The following is a 17,513-nucleotide window of genomic DNA, read 5'->3' as shown; positions in this document are numbered from 1 at the left end:
TATCTTCCAGCCTTTGGAAAGGGATGGTTTGGAAGCAAGGCTAAGTGAATATTGGGGTAGCATGTTTGGCTAGCTGCATCCTCTATTGACAGTGGTCACTAGTTTCTTTTCAGTCTGGGTCCTATAAAAATACAGCTATTTTTACCTAATAAACCATGACCCAAGCTAAAAATATCTTTGCCTTTTCATACATGAATTGACATAGTGAGTAATTGTCACTGCCTAGCATTGATATGTAAGTGATGAGAGCTAGAAGGACACAAAACCTAACTTGATAAAAATGACAGTATTTTTAATTTCACATAGTTGCAATTCACACTTGGAGCAACTGCAAATGTTGCCTCCTGGGATGTTTGAGATAAGGACAATGATGACAAACTAAAGAGTCTAATAACAGCCACAGAAACAGTGAAAATAAAAGCATTAAATAGAATTTTACAGTTAACTACTAGTGGTCATGGCACAAAATTATTGCACTTCTAAGAAACCAGTAAACAACACATAAAAAGGATTCATACTATTGTCAGATCACATCTTGTTGCTTAGTGACAATATGACGAGACCCAATGAATCGCTAAGCAACATACTGTCATTCATCAAAATAAGATGCCTCCCATTTTCATGCACATACATCTTCCTCACGCACAACTGTAAATGAACATGCATACCCATGACACAAACTTTTCATATCACAGGAAAAACGGCCTCTTTTTCTTTTTTCCTCTTTTAAAAGAGAAGGACAAATTATGTTGACATCAGGTTGGTATCAAGGTCTATTGCGTAAAACCACGCTGGTGAATCAGTCCAAAGGCGTTAATGGCTACAGGGACAGCAAAAATAGAGCAAACTGACATTTAAGAAAGAACTGTCTTTGCAATTAAACTGCTGATGTGCAAACCAACAATGGAGAAGGTGATCACGGTAATCAGTGCTAAACAAAGGTCACGCATTGGAACAAATCCATCAATACCTGCAGGCAGGAAGTACATTAGAAATGATTGCCACCACGAGCAGTAAGTGCGTGGAAATGCTGAAGTTGTCAAAAGAGTTCTGCTTTTGGTGACAGCACTTGCTTATCTATCTGTTCAGAGCACTCCTGTGTAACTCCTTTACACACTCCAGATTTAGGCAGCGGTCCAAGAGAACAGACTTAAAAAAAGATAGATTAGTATAGATGTCAGCTAAAATAGCTGTAAGGCAGAATACCAAAGAAGGAGTCTTGACGGTGTTTATAAGAGAGTTTGAGCTTCACCCAAAGTCTTTGTGCTTCTCTGTGAAGACTGGGCAAAATATCCACATTGCTGGAAAGTGCCCACTGTGCACAGCAATCTTTGTCCAAGGGACACAGAATTATTTATCCTACTTGCTTGAATCATGGTATTAAGGATGATATATGAATTCAAGGTCAAAGTGGCTTACCCCTTGTCACTGCTACTAGACCTTTTATTTTGCTCCTTTGCTAGAAACACTCTTCTTCTTTACCAGTGTGGAAGATTAGCTCTTTTAAAATCACATCCCTTTCATGCTTTTATCCATTTTAACTCTTTCTGTGTCTAACTCTTTTCATAACTTGCAGTTTTTTATTGGTCCTCTAAAGGGAGCCCTGGGAAAACAAGCAAGAAATAACACAGAACTTAGGCTCGGGTTTCAAAAGCAGAAGGAGTTGGTACCTCTCTTACACCCATCCTTGAAATGTGAAAAGTTGATTTCACAAAGGTGTAAGTAACACAGCTGCACTCACCCTGCGCAACTCCAGTCAGAGCTGTCTCTCTGAGAAGATGCCTGCTGAGCTCAGGCAGAAGGGTTTCAGTGAGTAACTGTGAAATCATTTCTAAAAACTTACTCTAGGGGCCCCAGTTTTCACTTTGTCAGAAGCAGGAGGGGATGAGGGTGTTTTGGCTTTAGAATTTTTCCTTTTCTTCCCAGAAAGGACTTTTGAATTCCCCACCTCAAAAGGAAGAGGGCAAAATGACAAAAATGATCATCGTTTTCAACGAGCTCTAACACACGTAAAGTAGGTCACGTCCTCACCAGCCTCACACCCACCATGCTCCAACTTCTTTGTTAAAAGCACTTTCTGGAGTGAAAGACCACATCCAGAAACTGTATCAAAATCTTTCGATTCATAGGAAAAAAACTTTCCAGTCTCTGCTAAAAAGCAAACAAGCAAGCCTGAAAGATCTATGAACTATGGTCTCTAGATGGATACACTCTCTTCAGACACTCAGTTTGGCAAGGAGAGCTCAAGTCACAAAAAATGAAAGGGAAATTATGTGGGTTATTAAAGAAGCAAGTGAAGGTAAAACAAAGTCTGCTAAACTCCCTAGAGACTAAAATCATGAATGTAACCAGTGTTTCCTTCATTTTAAACCATTTGAGATATTCAAAGGGGACAGAAAAAGATTTTTCAAAGGAGTATGATTTCTGGTAATATAGCATTTGCATTTAGTTCAAGACACTTAATGATAGCTTGCCAGAAGCTCCATTTTTCTTCTTGTTGCAGCTGAGTGTTTTGTCCTAAAAGATCATCCTCAGTCGCACATGCAGCAGGACACAAATATCAGTGTGTCACCCAAAAAAGGATGGTAAGAATGGAGAAAAAGAAAAAAAGTCCTTTGAAGCTATCACTTCATTAATAAACTAATCTCACCACTAAGAAAAGGGGATAAAAACTTGAGCTGGTCCCAGAGTATGAAGCTGCATGCAGGTTGCAGGTTCTCTGCATGCTGGATGTGGTGGCTACAGTCTGAGGTGCCCCGTAGACCCACCATTCCTGACGTGGGGTTTCTCCCTTGGTGACACTGGCCTGTGGGTCCCACTGTGGCAGCTAAGGACCTAAAAGACTGGTTTTGCATCAACTGCAGTATTTACATCCCTGTTGTATCTGAGCCAGAGGGTTTCATCCAGTCCACACTAAAGTCAGTAGAAAGGTAATGGGTGAAGTGAAAATTTGATACGTAACTCTGAGCTAGTCCCACTGCGCTCTGCTAGCGCCAACAGCCCCTAAGGCTGCCCACATTTAAAAGAGAGAGAAAATTGCTAGATTTTCACCTGTTCTGCATTTACTTTTTGCCATCTTTTTTGCTGTTTGGGAAGGCATGTAACTAAGTCCTCTCTAATACGTGTCTTGATTGCTTAAAACAAAATCTCAGGTTCCTACTACTAATGACTCCTGTTACTTCTAAAAAGAAAGAGCTTGTAACACCGTTAACAAGTGTAGTGGTGCATACATGGCCTGCACCTCACACTGCAGCTCAGCCTGCAGTACAGGGAGCGGTCAGGTCTGCCCCCAGCCATCGCTAGAGCTGAATTTGCCCTGTCATTTCTCGCAGGAGACAAAGAGGTTGACCAGGAAATGCCACGTGGGTGACATGAAAATCAGAGGTTTTAACTGAAGTGTCCTTCACTCAGTCTCTCCAGCTAATTTAGATCAGGTTGGCATGAGTGATGAAGGAAACCTGCTATATTTTTTCTCCTGACAGTACAAGGGTTCTAAAAATTACATGCTTCTAATCCCTCATTAGCCAGTGTTTTAAATTCCCAGCCTGTGTAGCTTGCACTCGAGGAGAAAGTGACAGAAGAAGAGTTACAATCCCTGTGGCAAGAACCGTCACTGAATACCTGCTGGGTGATAAATCCACGAGGCTTTTTTCAGCTAGCATTTTTTCATGCTCAAACTTCAGGGATGCTACTCAAAATAAGAAAAAATAAATGAAAATGACACATAATCTAAAATTCATGGCATGTAGCGTGACCTGTTTATACCAGCTGATGTCTGATGTGTTCGCTCCTTAAAAGACCCTTCACTTCGTAGACTAGAAAAAGTGGGGACTGACAAGCTATATACTTTTCTAAATAATTGTTCTTCTCTCTCTTCAGAAGGTGTGCCATGTAGCACTGCAGCTGGCTCAAAAACTGATCTTCCCCCATAATGGACAGCAAGACAAAGTTCTCTATGAAGATGTCCAGCACATTAAAATGAAACTAATAGGCCAAGCATCATATTTAATAACACTCTCAAATTATATTAAGTTCAATATTCAGCAGAACCAACTTGCACTAACAACAGGAGGCCAATTGCAAATGAATGAATTTTGCAAATGAACAAGCACAAATAAAAAGCAAAAACAACATCATCAAGTATATTTGTTTATTAAGTTGATAAGCATTATATGGTTTACATTATTGAATATTGCATTGTGTTTGTCACACAGAGTAAAAGTTATGGTGTCACAGCAACATGACACTAAACCACTGTCTACATTGTCATCATGCTAATACAAAGTGGATGCTAATACCAGACTAATGATAGAAGAAATTGTTACTGGGCTTTGATCCAGAATCTTCTCTTTAACTTAATTCAAGGAAAAAATGGTAGGGACCTTGGGCAGTTTTCAGGGATCTTGCAAACAATGGGCGCACTTCAGTGGAGGAAAAAAACGTTGCATTCCCAAACCTCTATTTATCTACCTCTCAGGCAGAGTTCATGCAGTGACAGTCAGCTCGCAGGTTGTGCCACATCCTACCTTTGACCTTGCTAATGAGCAGCCAGCCCGTCTGGGAGCAGGGATGGCTAATCACCGTACAGGTTGATGTTCTCCCTCATGGCTGAACACCACAATGAAGATGTCAGATTTCAGTGACTTTTTTTCCTTGATGGAATTATCTTATCATCAGGAACTGAACTGAGACAGGTGCAAGTTTTCACATGGACCACTATCGCATCTGCATATCCCCCAGTCTTGTTATTGCCAGTTTGGGCAGGAATCCCAAATCTCAGAGTTTCTCAAGGTCAAAGAGGATTTTGCAGGCACTGTGTAAGAACTAGATAACAAGCAAATTCAAGCCTTCACACTTCATGTACAACTACTGTTTGATATATCTTTTAGTTAAGACAGATGAAGTTTTGCCAATTGATGCAACATCCCTGTAGAAATCAATGGCAACATCTTATATTTATAGAGTACCTTTTGCTGCAGTGTCTTTAAGCTCTCTACAGAGCAAAACACACAAACATAACATTATTAATGCCTGGGAACAATTACACTCTATCCTGTGGAGAGCTTGTCTGTCTCTGATTAGTCAGTTATCCCCTTGAAAAGCTATTTTATTTTTATATAGCTTTATGATAATGATAAATAGATGTTTTCATTTCTGTCTTTTCACAGGATCTCACATCTCTCAGTGGCATGAGGACAGGAAACAATATAGACAGGTCGTGAAATTTGCTGATACTGACTGCTGTGAATAGGGCAGGCACAACTGCCTTCGACAAAAGAAAAACACATTTCAAAGCATCTGTCCTTGTGCCTTCTAGACTCCAGAGGAATTGATCACAAAAGGAAAATGAGGGTCTCTAGTGAACTGTGCTGGGTGGAAGGTTACTGCTGCTGCAGTCACTGAATAATGAGTGTGGTAGCAAGGAAAAATGTGTACCGTCAGTAAGGCACTGCCTGAGCATTCCTCAGCAGGATTACTCCAACACAAAAATACTACCAATGGGGAGACAATCTGAATATAGGAGAGGCTGTAAGTGCTATATATGTAATATTACCATCATTCCCAAACCATTACACTGGAATCAGCAGGATTGTTTATGAAGCAAGGTGCTACTGAGCCAGAATAATTTCCATTTGTAAGTGCAGAACATACACTGGAAAAATATAACAAACACATAGAACACTAATACCCACAAAAGGAGTGAGCTACACTAATGCAACAGGCTTTACCAAATGACCATCAAAGAACCACATTTATTAGTGTCTGCAATCCAATTTCCTCTCCTTGTCTGAACATGTGCCTTTCCTCTGCTGAAAAACCTTTCTGAGGACAGACTGAGTCCTCTGTGAGGCTCACAGTAAGACATTGGTGATCTTTCCACTGAATAGATCATCTTTTCAAAGAAAAAAGCACTAGAAGATGCATTGATTTCAAATCTAAAATCACAGCTTTAAAAGAAGGCAATGGCTTCCCACAGGAGATAGTTTATTACATTCTTTTTGGTGACACAACCAGAAAGATAGCCCTCTTCACAGCTCTGTCAGAAATGAGGTTCTTCATGAACCTGTTTGACTCCAGTGATTAAAATTACCACCAGAATCATGGGTCAGGATTCATCTGAGCCATGACTATGCCTGAGATGGTCAACCCATGCTCTCTTTTAAGTCAGTTCAGAGGAATGGGCACTTTCAGAGGATGATTCATCTCATCTGATTTTCGTGCCTGTCTCAGGATGACATTAATTGTCTCCAGCTGTCTGGAGATGCTTACTGCTGTCTTTTGACTGTAAGAGAAGTAGAGGGTAACTGGCTAAGGTCTAATGCAAGACACTTCAGTTAGTAAATACTGTGTTCACTAGTGATGATAGATTGCATAGCTTGTAGCTTGCCGATACTGTGCTTGCTGCGTGGCACATTGTAGATTCTCAAAGGATCTTAGCACTGTAAATAAAACCACAGTGAGGTGGAAAAGGGTAGTCAGCCAAAGAATATAATGACCCCTCACTAGCTTCTGTTCAAGTGGGAAAGGGAAGTGTCTCCCAAATACCGAGGGTGTTGGTCTCCAAGAAACAATGTTAATTGTATTTGCAGAAAGGGTAAACAGGACCCCCTGTAACTTGATAGTGGAGGACAGAACTCAGAGCTTTCCTGACAAATTGAAGATATAGTCAGTAAAAAAAAAAAAAAGATGTTCCTCTCTAGAGGTAAATGCAAGTTACTGCACCCAGTCAGGAACAATCATTAACACGTACAAAATAGGAAAACACTGGTTATGTAGCAGCTGTGCCAAAAAGATCTAAGGATTATTGCTGAGCAGAAGTTTAACTTGAATCAATGTCCTTGCTGTTGTGAAAAAGACAACCCTGTGCTAGAATACAGAAACAGACCTGTAACTTGCAAGACACACAAAGTCACCCTCCTGGGCACTCCAGTTCAGAGCGAGGTGAATTGACTGGAGCAAATCCCAGGCAGAGCAACAGGAATGAGCAGAGGTCTAGAAAGCAGGAAAGATGGAATGCAGTGGGATTATTTACCCTGAAGAGGAAGAGATGAAGAGGAACATAAAAACAGCTTTTGAGAATGTAAAAGGATGCTGCAAAAAGAAAGGGAACAATCTTTTTTCAGAATTCACGTTGAGGTGTACAAAAAATATGGACTTGACTTAACTTGCGGAATAGAAGGTCCAGATAAAACCTGGGAAGAAGGCTGGGGAAAGCCTCTATACCAGTAAGCACAGTATGACAGTGAAATAGAGGCAAGGGTCTACTATCAGAGATCCTCGTAGATAAACCAGGCCCAGGCATGACACATGCATAGGAGAAGGCCAGAAGAATTAACTACATGTCTCATGAGTCCCTTCCAGGCTTCCAGAGTGCTCAGAGCATGTGGTTGCTATCACAGAGAAAGACAAACAGCATTAAGTGAGAGTATCCTCCTGGCCATTTGTTAGGACAGCATGAAAAGGGACCTCTTTTCCCGAGTACAATGTTTACTGTACGAAGCTCATAGTATAATGAAAAACTTGCTACAGGCCTCTTGTGAGTGTTATCAGTGCTGCACAGTACTCCTTTTTCCCAGCTGCTCTATGGAGAAGGTGTCAAACTCTCAGCTACTCCACCTGAAGAGGTTAGCCCAGGCTGCTATTTGTTTTCCTGCTGGTGAGACTTTTGCATTGGCTTTTGCTTTATTGTAGAAGGATTCAGGCAAATAATCTCTGCAGACACAAGTACATAGCAACATAACCACAGTTTTGAACTAATCAGTTCAGAAATAGCTTGGATTACAGAAAAAGGCCCACAAAAAGCAACATAAAAACAAACACAGTACAAACAGATGGAAAAACACCTCTCTACAGCATTATTTGACACCTCTCCCTTAAAACATGAAAGTGCCTTTGAAGTTCAACGTTAAATGCATACATTATCACATAGTAAAGGAATGAATAAATACATTTGGGGACTTTTTTAAAAAACTGTGCTGGAGATGGATTTGTTGCTGAAAATGTCATTAATCAGCATTTTCACATCCTCATCTTCCTCACAGATGGGTCTGCAGTTTAATACAGAGCAAGTCTTGTGAGCCACCTCCCTCACTAATTACAGCTTGACAGATCACCCTTCCTCCCTGTGAACATCCCTGTCACAACTGCAAAGACTGCTGGTAGCGAAAAATGTGCCAGAAAAGTAATTTTTCTGGCTGTCTGTTAACTCAGATTATCATCTGGAAAAAGCCAGAGAGGAGTTGAGCACATTATAATGAACCTTGTCTTTATGGGCCATAAATCACAGTTTGAAAGACCATCCTCTGTCCAAAACCCATGTCTGATTCTGTAACCAGCTCTCTGTAGCTGCATTTCATATTCCACCATGTCTGGATCAGTAATTTTGCTAGATGGCCAATTTTTCCTTCATTTGTTCAGCCATTTCCTCACCATTGGAAGTGTAGGAATATGTTTTTCCCTACAGAAATTAAACTCTTGAAGCTCACAGCTGTAGCCCATTTGTGCCTTGCTAACAGAAAATAAACATCAACATTTATTTACAAGTTGCTGTTCCTTTGCCATGGAAAAGAAGATGAAGGCACCATCTGCTGAAGACTGTAGCATCTCTCCAGTTCAGAATCCACACTGTAAAGGTTATGTAGCAGCAATGGTTTTATCAGTCTTCCATTTCTCAAGGCATGCAGTGCTATCTCAAAAAAAAAAAAAAAAATCTAAACTCTCTCTTTTCTGAGCAAGCTGCCAGGAAGAGGAAGGAGGTAACTTTGGGTCTGATTTTAGTTTGATTTGCCCTCATATGATCAGTTTGAGCACAAACTACAATAGCATTTAGTACCCACTTTACTTTAGTGTCAATGACTGTGCAAAGAATAAGAGTAGGAGAGCTGCTGTACGCTGCAGCATCTCACACTGACACATTTCACTGGTTCCAGGTGAAATTACACAATATTTCGTTCTTTGACAGAAAAAACAGGCTGAGGAAGTTCCCATCCCTTCCCATCACTGGGCTGCAACTCATTCTCTTCTCAGTTGTGCCAGGGAGTTTGTGGGGCCATGCTGTAACCTCAAACTATGAAAGGTTGGGGGTTAAAAAAAAATCTCTGCCATAAAGGTTTTGTTTCCTTTTTTTAATCCAGAACATTTCCATTAGGGGATTGACAGCAGACCCCTACAAAAACTGCCACAGCAGCAGACATACAACAGTGCAAGAAGGTACCCAACCTGCCTGTGCGTCCTTCCTGCAGGTAGCACTGACTCCGATGCAAACCCCGTTACAGCCTGTCCACCCTCCTGCACAAGGTGCCGTAGAGATCCTACATGGCAGCTGCAACAAATGAGGAAAGCCAAAATGATGTGAAATTGGAAAATCTTTAATTTCTAATCAAGATTGTAGGCCATTCAGTCAATTATTCAGCAATTCTTATGTCAGTAAGTTGAAAAAGAGAGAGAAGCCTCAACAGCAGAGCTTTGTTGGAAAGACGTTAGTGGACACACAAGCACAGCAGTCCTGCACCTTGCAAAGAGATGAACGGTGCCTCCCAAGTGGTTTGTGCTGGTGAAACTAGAGGAGCAGCCAAAACCACAGAGACTTTGGGGGGTTTCTTTCCCTGCTGCTGCCAGCATGAGATATTGAAGGTGGGATGATGAGCGTGCCTTCAGGGACAGCTCCGAGCAGAGCTGTGCAGCACAGGACCCGTGTCCGCGGCTGATGGCAGATCTCATTGTGTGCAGCCCCAGTGGGAGAGGGCAAGGATTTTTTTCTGTATTTTAATTCACAATTTCTAAGGAAAAAATAAACTTAATCTCTAGAGAGTTCTGGCAATTAATCGAGCTGCATGTTTAAAAGGCTCACATTACAGTGAGTGAATCTGTTTTTTCAGAGAAATTATCAGGGACTAAAGATGTGAAAGTCTCCAGGCTTCAGCCACACATGTCATGTTGCATCTTATACAGCGTGTCCACCCTGGAGCCCTGCTGAGTCACACACTCCTGAAGCACTAGCATTTTCTTTTTTTCTGTCTGTTATATTCAGCTGATCTCATCTTGTTGAATTTGCATTCCCTGTGTGGTGTGGCAAGACAGCCTGTGAAAGCCCTTTTACTTCCCAGCAAATTAAGTTAAACTATAAACTAGTGATCTCCACACATTAATCAAAATATATCTAAAAGCAGACACTGGGCTGAGTTAGAGTTTTTCCACCCATCAACATGATGGCTGTACCTTGGCTGGCAGTACAACACGAGATTGCTCATCTCAGGGTTGCCTCACGACCTAATTTTACATTGCACAATTTTTGCTGTTTCAAAACTGGATAATCACTGAGTTATAAAACTAAGACATGAAAATAAGTTAATAGCTTGCCTGAATTTTTTGGTGAACACAAACACTTAACCCCACAGGTCAGTGGCAAGTTGCAGCATGAAACATGGGAGGCTATGACTACACCTTCCCGTTGGTCAAAGCCCAGTTTCTTATGTGTTGACTTGCATTGCATCTATAGCCTGGACTGAGCCCAGCAGGCTCTCCAGGCTCATCTTTGACTCCTGCTCCCACGGACAAAAAGGAAGCAAAAAGACTCAAACTCCTTGGCTCCATGAACTCAAGCCTTGTCTCAATCACAGCTACCAAAAGCAATAGAGATATAGAGATAGGCTTCCTAACACATTACCCAGAGCTAGGCCCAGTTCTGATCTCTACTGACCCGTTGCCAGAGAGGCTCCAAATTTCCACACTAATGTGTGCAAAGCCATGGGGTCTCTTCTATGTTGTGGTTTTGTGGTTTGGGACCTGAGCTGGTGGTGCCTATGGCTCATTCTTGCAAGGTGCTCCAAGTACCAAATTCCCCCAAATTCAGTGGATACTGAAAAGCTCCTGCTACTGGCAGGATGTAGCCTTTAATGCAAGGCTTTACAATCACATGTCCTGAGGCTAAACCTCAGGAAAGCCTGAGGCCTTCCCCTCTACTCAGCATGGGTGAGGCCACACCTGGAGTGCTAGGTCCAGTGCTGGGATCCCCAGTACAAGAAAGACATGTACCTGCTGGAGCAAGACCAGCAAAGGGCCACAAAGATGATTAAGGGACTAGGGCATCTCTCATAAGAGGAGAGGCTGCGAGAGCTGGGACTGTTTAGCCTGGGGAAGAGAAGGCTCAGGGGGAACTTACCAACATTTATAAATATCTGATGGGAAGGTGTAAACAGGATGGGGCCAGACACTCTTCACTGGTGCCCAGTAACAAGACAACAGGCAATGGGCACAAATTAAAACACACAAAATTCCACTTGAACACAAGTAAACACTTCTTCACTGTGAGGGTGATTGAACACTAGAACCAGTTGCCCAGGATGGTTGTGAAAATCTCCATCCTTGTGGATATTCAGTATCTGACTGGACATGGTCCTGGGCAACCTGCTGTAGCTGATCCTCCTTGAGCAGGGGTTGGACCAGATTATCTCCAGAGGTCCCTTCCAACCCCTACTATTCTGTGATTCTGTAATTCTTAAACAGAGGCTAAATGACCAGTCAGATAACTCTTCAAGAAATATAGTCCTGTTTCAGACCCGCTACATTTCTTTAAAGCAAAAAGCACACAAGATGCAATATAGCACACTTGCAGTTTCCAGCTTTTAGATCAACCTAATCAGTAGGGTGAAGCTGCCTCTATAATCAGGGGTCTATTCCAATGGAGAACAGCTGCACAGATGTACTTAAGTCATCTTCTCTAGCTCAGTAATGAAGGGGACTTCTTTTGCATTTGGATAGTTATAAGGATATTTTGGGTGCTCTCAGAATAACAAATACTTAGTTAATCCTAAAAATACTACATGGAAATACCAAAGCCATTAGTGTTTACATATGCTTGACATTTAAACCTCAAGGTTACAGATGCCTTACCAAAAGCCCCTTTTTTATGTCATTTTAATATATTTTCGTAATTGGGAAAGAAGATAACTGTGACTACCATTGAAAAACATCGAAAGACAAAGTTTTGCCTAAAACAAGCCTGAACCTGAAATGCAGTGATACATTCTAGAAAAATTATATTTCTATCAATATTCCCAGCTGTTGCTCCACAACAGTCAGAGCAGTCTACTTCCAAAACCAAAAATAAATTGAAAAGACTTGGACAAAGAAGCAGAATTAAAGACTAATTACCAACATTTGGACAGTCTTTAATGAAGCAGGAAGGTGACTCACTGCATAGAGGGGGAAAAAAAATGGGCAGCTGGGTTACTCAGAAACTTGAAGGAACGCATTTGGACCAACTTTCTAAAATCAGCTCATTTCATTGTCTCCTTAGCATCCTGTAAAACATTTTGGAAGGATATTATCATGTATTTCTCATTAAAAACAGCAAACCACTAAAAAGTGATCTCGCATATATGTATAGGTATGTATGTGTTTATGTATATGTACATGTATGTCTATATGTATATGTATGTGTATATGTATTCATATTCATATTTGTATTTATATATAATATATACATGTGTTTGGACTTTGAAAAGTCCAAAGATTAGAAAAAAATGTCTGCTTGATAGTACTAAGACTCCCACAAAAAATGCAGGAGCAACAAAAAAGTAAGTATGAAATGTGCCTTAACAAAACAAATTTCACCAGAACAAGTTCCAGCAATCCTGGCATCTGCATAAGAAAATAATTGCCTACAAAGCTGTGTTAAAGCCATGAGAAAATTAAACTGCTGCTCCTAAATATCTCCACAGCTATCACTGTTCAGTTCTAAGACACAAAGTGCTGTCCAAGTCAAGAAAGGCAAAATGACCTTTCTTTTCGACTCATGCTGTTTCAGCCTTAGTTTCATTATGAAAGTATTACATTTTGTTCTCTGAAAAAAAAAGCACGGTGGCTTGGAGCCTCCATAGGTGCTTCAGTGGGACTCCTGTGGTGCCTATTAATGTGAAAGCTTAGAATACACGGCCAAGAATTCAAGATGATTTGAAAAAGGCTTGTGTTTTCTAGCTAAAGAATACCTGGCATTATTGCAAACTAATGGCAAGGTATTTGGAAACCCTCCTACTTCTGTGTTTAAGGGGATTCCTCACTACACTGATCTGTAGTTTTCACCACAAATGGAAGAGACATTTCTGAGTGGAAATTATCCCATACTTGTCGTGCAGTTTTTTGGTCCCTTCCTTTGAGGCATCTGGGACTAGATCACAGCATGGGATCTGGACAACACTGATCTTGGTTCCTATCTAACCTGGCAGCTCTTAGGTTCTGGCAGCTCTTTATTCCCCTCTTAGTCTGTGTAACTGGTGCTTTCAGCTGTGTTGTTCGAGAGAGAGAATTTCTTTCTGAAAAATTAACCAGCTCTTCATGCTGAATCTGTTAAACTGTCATACCACCTCCGGTAGGATAAAGAAATTATCTGAATGTAACAGCTAGGGAGGCCACAAGATTAACTGCTATAAAATATATTCCTATAAATATATTACTTTCAAATGCACAACATCAGGGCTATTAATTTATAAAAGAATAAAAGGGAGGGGAAGCACACCTTAATTTTTCTCCCTAATGTGAAATGCATGGTGCTGAGACTAGGGTTCTTTTCCCCCGATTCATGCTCTCTCATGTTTTGTAAGGTCTTATACTGCTGCCAGCCATGAAAGCAGTCACTGGCAAAACTGCAAGGTCTGCTTAGCTTCATCTGCTTTCATTGCTGAGAGCACAGTTTGATATCTATTTGTTTTGTTGGGTGCTTTGGGTTTGCTAGTAAAGCTGGTTGAATTGGGATTCCCTGTTTCAGTTTGCTGCTTAACTTTTTGCCTTTCAGTTTTTAACATCACAGTCATTTGATTTACTGTAAAGAAATGAACACAGACATGCTGCTAAAGAATAGACATTTATCCTACAGCAACAGCTTTTCTTCAGATGTTTTGCCCACATGCATGCAAGACCAGAATCTTTTGAAGAAAAGCATGTCCTGATGTCCACCCCCAAAAGCCCAGTTGCATACGTAGAGGTCAGGTTGATGCAAGGCTGCTTAAAAATGTGCCCTTTCTTCTTGGCCAAAGCCACATTTCAACTTAAACCTCCTTATGAGGGTATCTTCTATTGCATGGTGATTTTCTGAACTATTCATATGGACTTTCTACCTTCCACCCAGCTGGAAAAGAAAATTTGTAGTTCTATAGCAATATAAGTTATTATATTATTATATTAATAGATTAATATATATTAATCAAACTTTGTTTCACTGATAGCAATGTATTAACTTTTTAATGTATAAATAAGCAGTTCATGTTTCAAAAATTTACAGAAAAGAACAAGTTATCACTGGTACTTGTTGGTGTCTGTCTTCAGTGCTCTCTGGGATCTTGTTTCTCCATTGACCTAGGCTTAGAGTGCTTAGACATCTCAGGTAAGTGTCTGAAGTCAGATTGCATAAAGCTGAGTTTTCATCCTTCTAGATACAATATAAAGAGGCCCTGCACTCAGATCTAACTCTCTTCTGTTCTTATGTAAGAGATACCCACTAAAAAGGTGGTGTCTACGGAGAGGTGGTATAGAAATCATAATGCAAAGGGTTTCATTGGGCTGAACATTCTTTAAAATTGTGCTTAATATCAATTTTTATACATTGTTTATTTCAATATATCTTTTTTCTTAAATCATTTAATAAAAGCTTTTGTACATACAATTAAAATTAAGTTTAATTTGAAGATCAACCTTAACAAAATCAAATGTAGCAGATTTCTGCAATCTGCTGGCTTCTGTTTACACAAGAAAAAATACTCTTTCTACTGTTGTATTTGATTTGCAAAAGCTGATAACAAGCTCCACAAGATTTGGGGAGCTTTTTGAAACTGAGATAGCTACTCTTCAAAGATAAAACACTGCACCTTTTTCTAAGATGAGACTTCGGAATCAGGTTCACACATTCCACTGACCCTCGACACATGCTATTGTGCATACAAACCTCTTTCTGTGCCTGCTATGATTTCCTGAAAAATCAAAATTTTTTTTCAAAAAGGTGGCTGAACCATTCTACAGTTCCTTTGCTTGCTATTGTCCATTGTAAATGATCCTTCAACTAACACAGTAAGTCATAAACTTCAAGGCATACAAGGTCTCTTGTGTATCGTAAACATTTTCAATACACTGTGAAAGAAAATTAAATGGTACTTAGGTACTTATTTCTCTTCATCATTATCTCCATTTACATTACTCTTTAAGAACTTTAAGATCTCAACCAGGAAATCTTCACCTAACATACAACGGTTGTTATTGATAGTCAGTGTTTGCTGCAAACAAACAATTTTAGAACCTTTCAACAACAAGGTTTAGAGGGGATTTGCCTCAACATTTCTATGTAAGTTGACAAAATATCTCCTGATAATTGTAGAATTCTATAATAGATAAGGAAAAGTAACTGAAGAATTGCTGCAGAGCTTTCAAAGTCAAGTGATGAGTTGCCTACCGGATGTTTTGATGATGGGAGATAGGCAATTGGGTGGAAGTAAATATTCGTTCTCTTTCTCCAGCTTCACTGTTGATTTAAAATACTCATACAATGGATGATTTCCCTTTCAACTATTTACTAAAAGGCTATGAAAAGCATTTTGACATTTAATGGTCTGAGGAATCACTGACCACAAAAGGAAGTATGCCTTTTTCAATGAACCCTTTAATTGCTTTCTCAATTGAAAAAATAACTAATATATTTTGACAATAACTCTAGTTTTCACTCTATTATTTTAAATATGGATGAATCTTAGAAAATAATATTATTTAATTTCCTGTCATGATCAAGTGATAGATAGATGAAGACCTACAGATAGTCTAGATATCAATAGACATCTGGTATTCTACAATATGCTTTTCTTGCTTCTGCACCAGCCACGCTAGTGTTTTCAGTAGCTTCAGATTTTTTAGCAGCAAAATAAAAAAAAGGTTTCAAGAATTTCATTTCTAGAAGTAAAATTATTTTTATAATCTGCCCTATTTACAATCTGTCTTCCATCTGATAGTCCACCTACCTTTACTGATTAATTCAAAATCATATTATCTCTCATAGCATAATTTGCAAAGTATCTTTTTAAAGACAAGGGAGTATCTTTCCTTACAGATGAAATGTTATCATTGCAGTCATTATCATGGTCACAATCCACATAGGAATATTCAATGAACCAAGTGTACAGGAACAATATTTGGACACAAAGTTGATGGTGACCAACTGTATCAGCTTTGTACCTCTGAATGCTGAGTCAATAAGCCCCAAATATTGTGTCTCATACTGCTTTTATTTACTCGTTGATGATACATGTGATGAATCTTCTTTAGATATCAAAAGTTTGAGTACACAGATAATGCTAGTTGCAATTCTTTTAGATAGATTTCAGCCTCTCTGGAAATTCATTCCAGTATATCACTTTGCATTTCAGACGGAGCAGAATATATATCCATACAGGGTCCAAGAAATATAGGATTCTCTCTTTCTAAATGTGCTGTGTACTTATAAATTATGATGTTTGAGATCAAGTAGATATGACTTGATTTCAACCAAGGCAGCTGGGAAGATGAAACAGATGAAACAGCAAGCAGAACTCCCTCCAGAGGAGTTGTTATTCACACTGCTTCTCTCAGTCATTCCCAGGTCTTTGTCTTCTGACCAGTCTCTTCATTCTTAATACCGCAGACTTCCAGCAGAATCTTATAGAGTCCCTTGCATTAGACTTATTTGAGAGTGTTTTCCTCTCAGGTCTCTGCTGTGCTTCAGAACTTATCGCTATGCTAAGCTCCAAGGGAGCACTTTTGTTTTTGAAGTTCTACTGCAGGGTGCAGAGGCTTTCCCTCTCTATAGCTTTTGTGGTAACCACACTCCTCCAGCCACTACAGAACAGTTCATCATCCTCCTTTTACACAGCCACTAAGTTTGCATGAAAATTTCCAAAGAGCTCTGGTGAGGCGGTCTGTCTGGGAGTAGCCAGGGGCCTGCCGGAAAGACCTGTCAAGTTATCATATTTAAAAACCTTTTCTGTACCTTGAACCCACTTTGAGATAAAATATGTAGTGTTCATTTGTGGAAAATATTTGGCAGCTAAAAGAAAACGTTTCCAGAAGTCTTCTTCCCTTGAGTGAGAGTTCCTTGTAGATGTTCATAACATGTTCAATAGGAAAATGATCAAACACATAACTCTGCCTACTGATGTGCAATTCATTCAAGTCTAAAGACAGCTCAAGGAGAGGGTGGGGGTTTTTTGAGATTTTTAGGTAGCTTTTGTTAAGACTCTAGGTTTCTTTCAGCTGAATTCAACACTAAAAACAAAGCTTAATTGATTTATTGTTTATTACTGCTCTGCAGGTGTCGGACTGCATCAGCCTACCTTTTATTCAGGCAACAAATGAAGTGATGACTCAGAAAAAGGGAGAAATAATCACCCTCAGGGACACCTGAAAAAATAAAGGACAGACTTAAAAGAAGGGATATGTAGTCACCCAACATCTCTGCACAATATATTCTATACAGCTCTAAGCAAAAGCCAGACAGGATG

Source organism: Apteryx mantelli, chromosome 1 (genome assembly GCF_036417845.1).
Source record: "Apteryx mantelli isolate bAptMan1 chromosome 1, bAptMan1.hap1, whole genome shotgun sequence".
NCBI classification, from domain to species: Eukaryota; Metazoa; Chordata; class Aves; order Apterygiformes; family Apterygidae; genus Apteryx; species Apteryx mantelli.
This window is presented reverse-complemented; position numbering follows the sequence as displayed.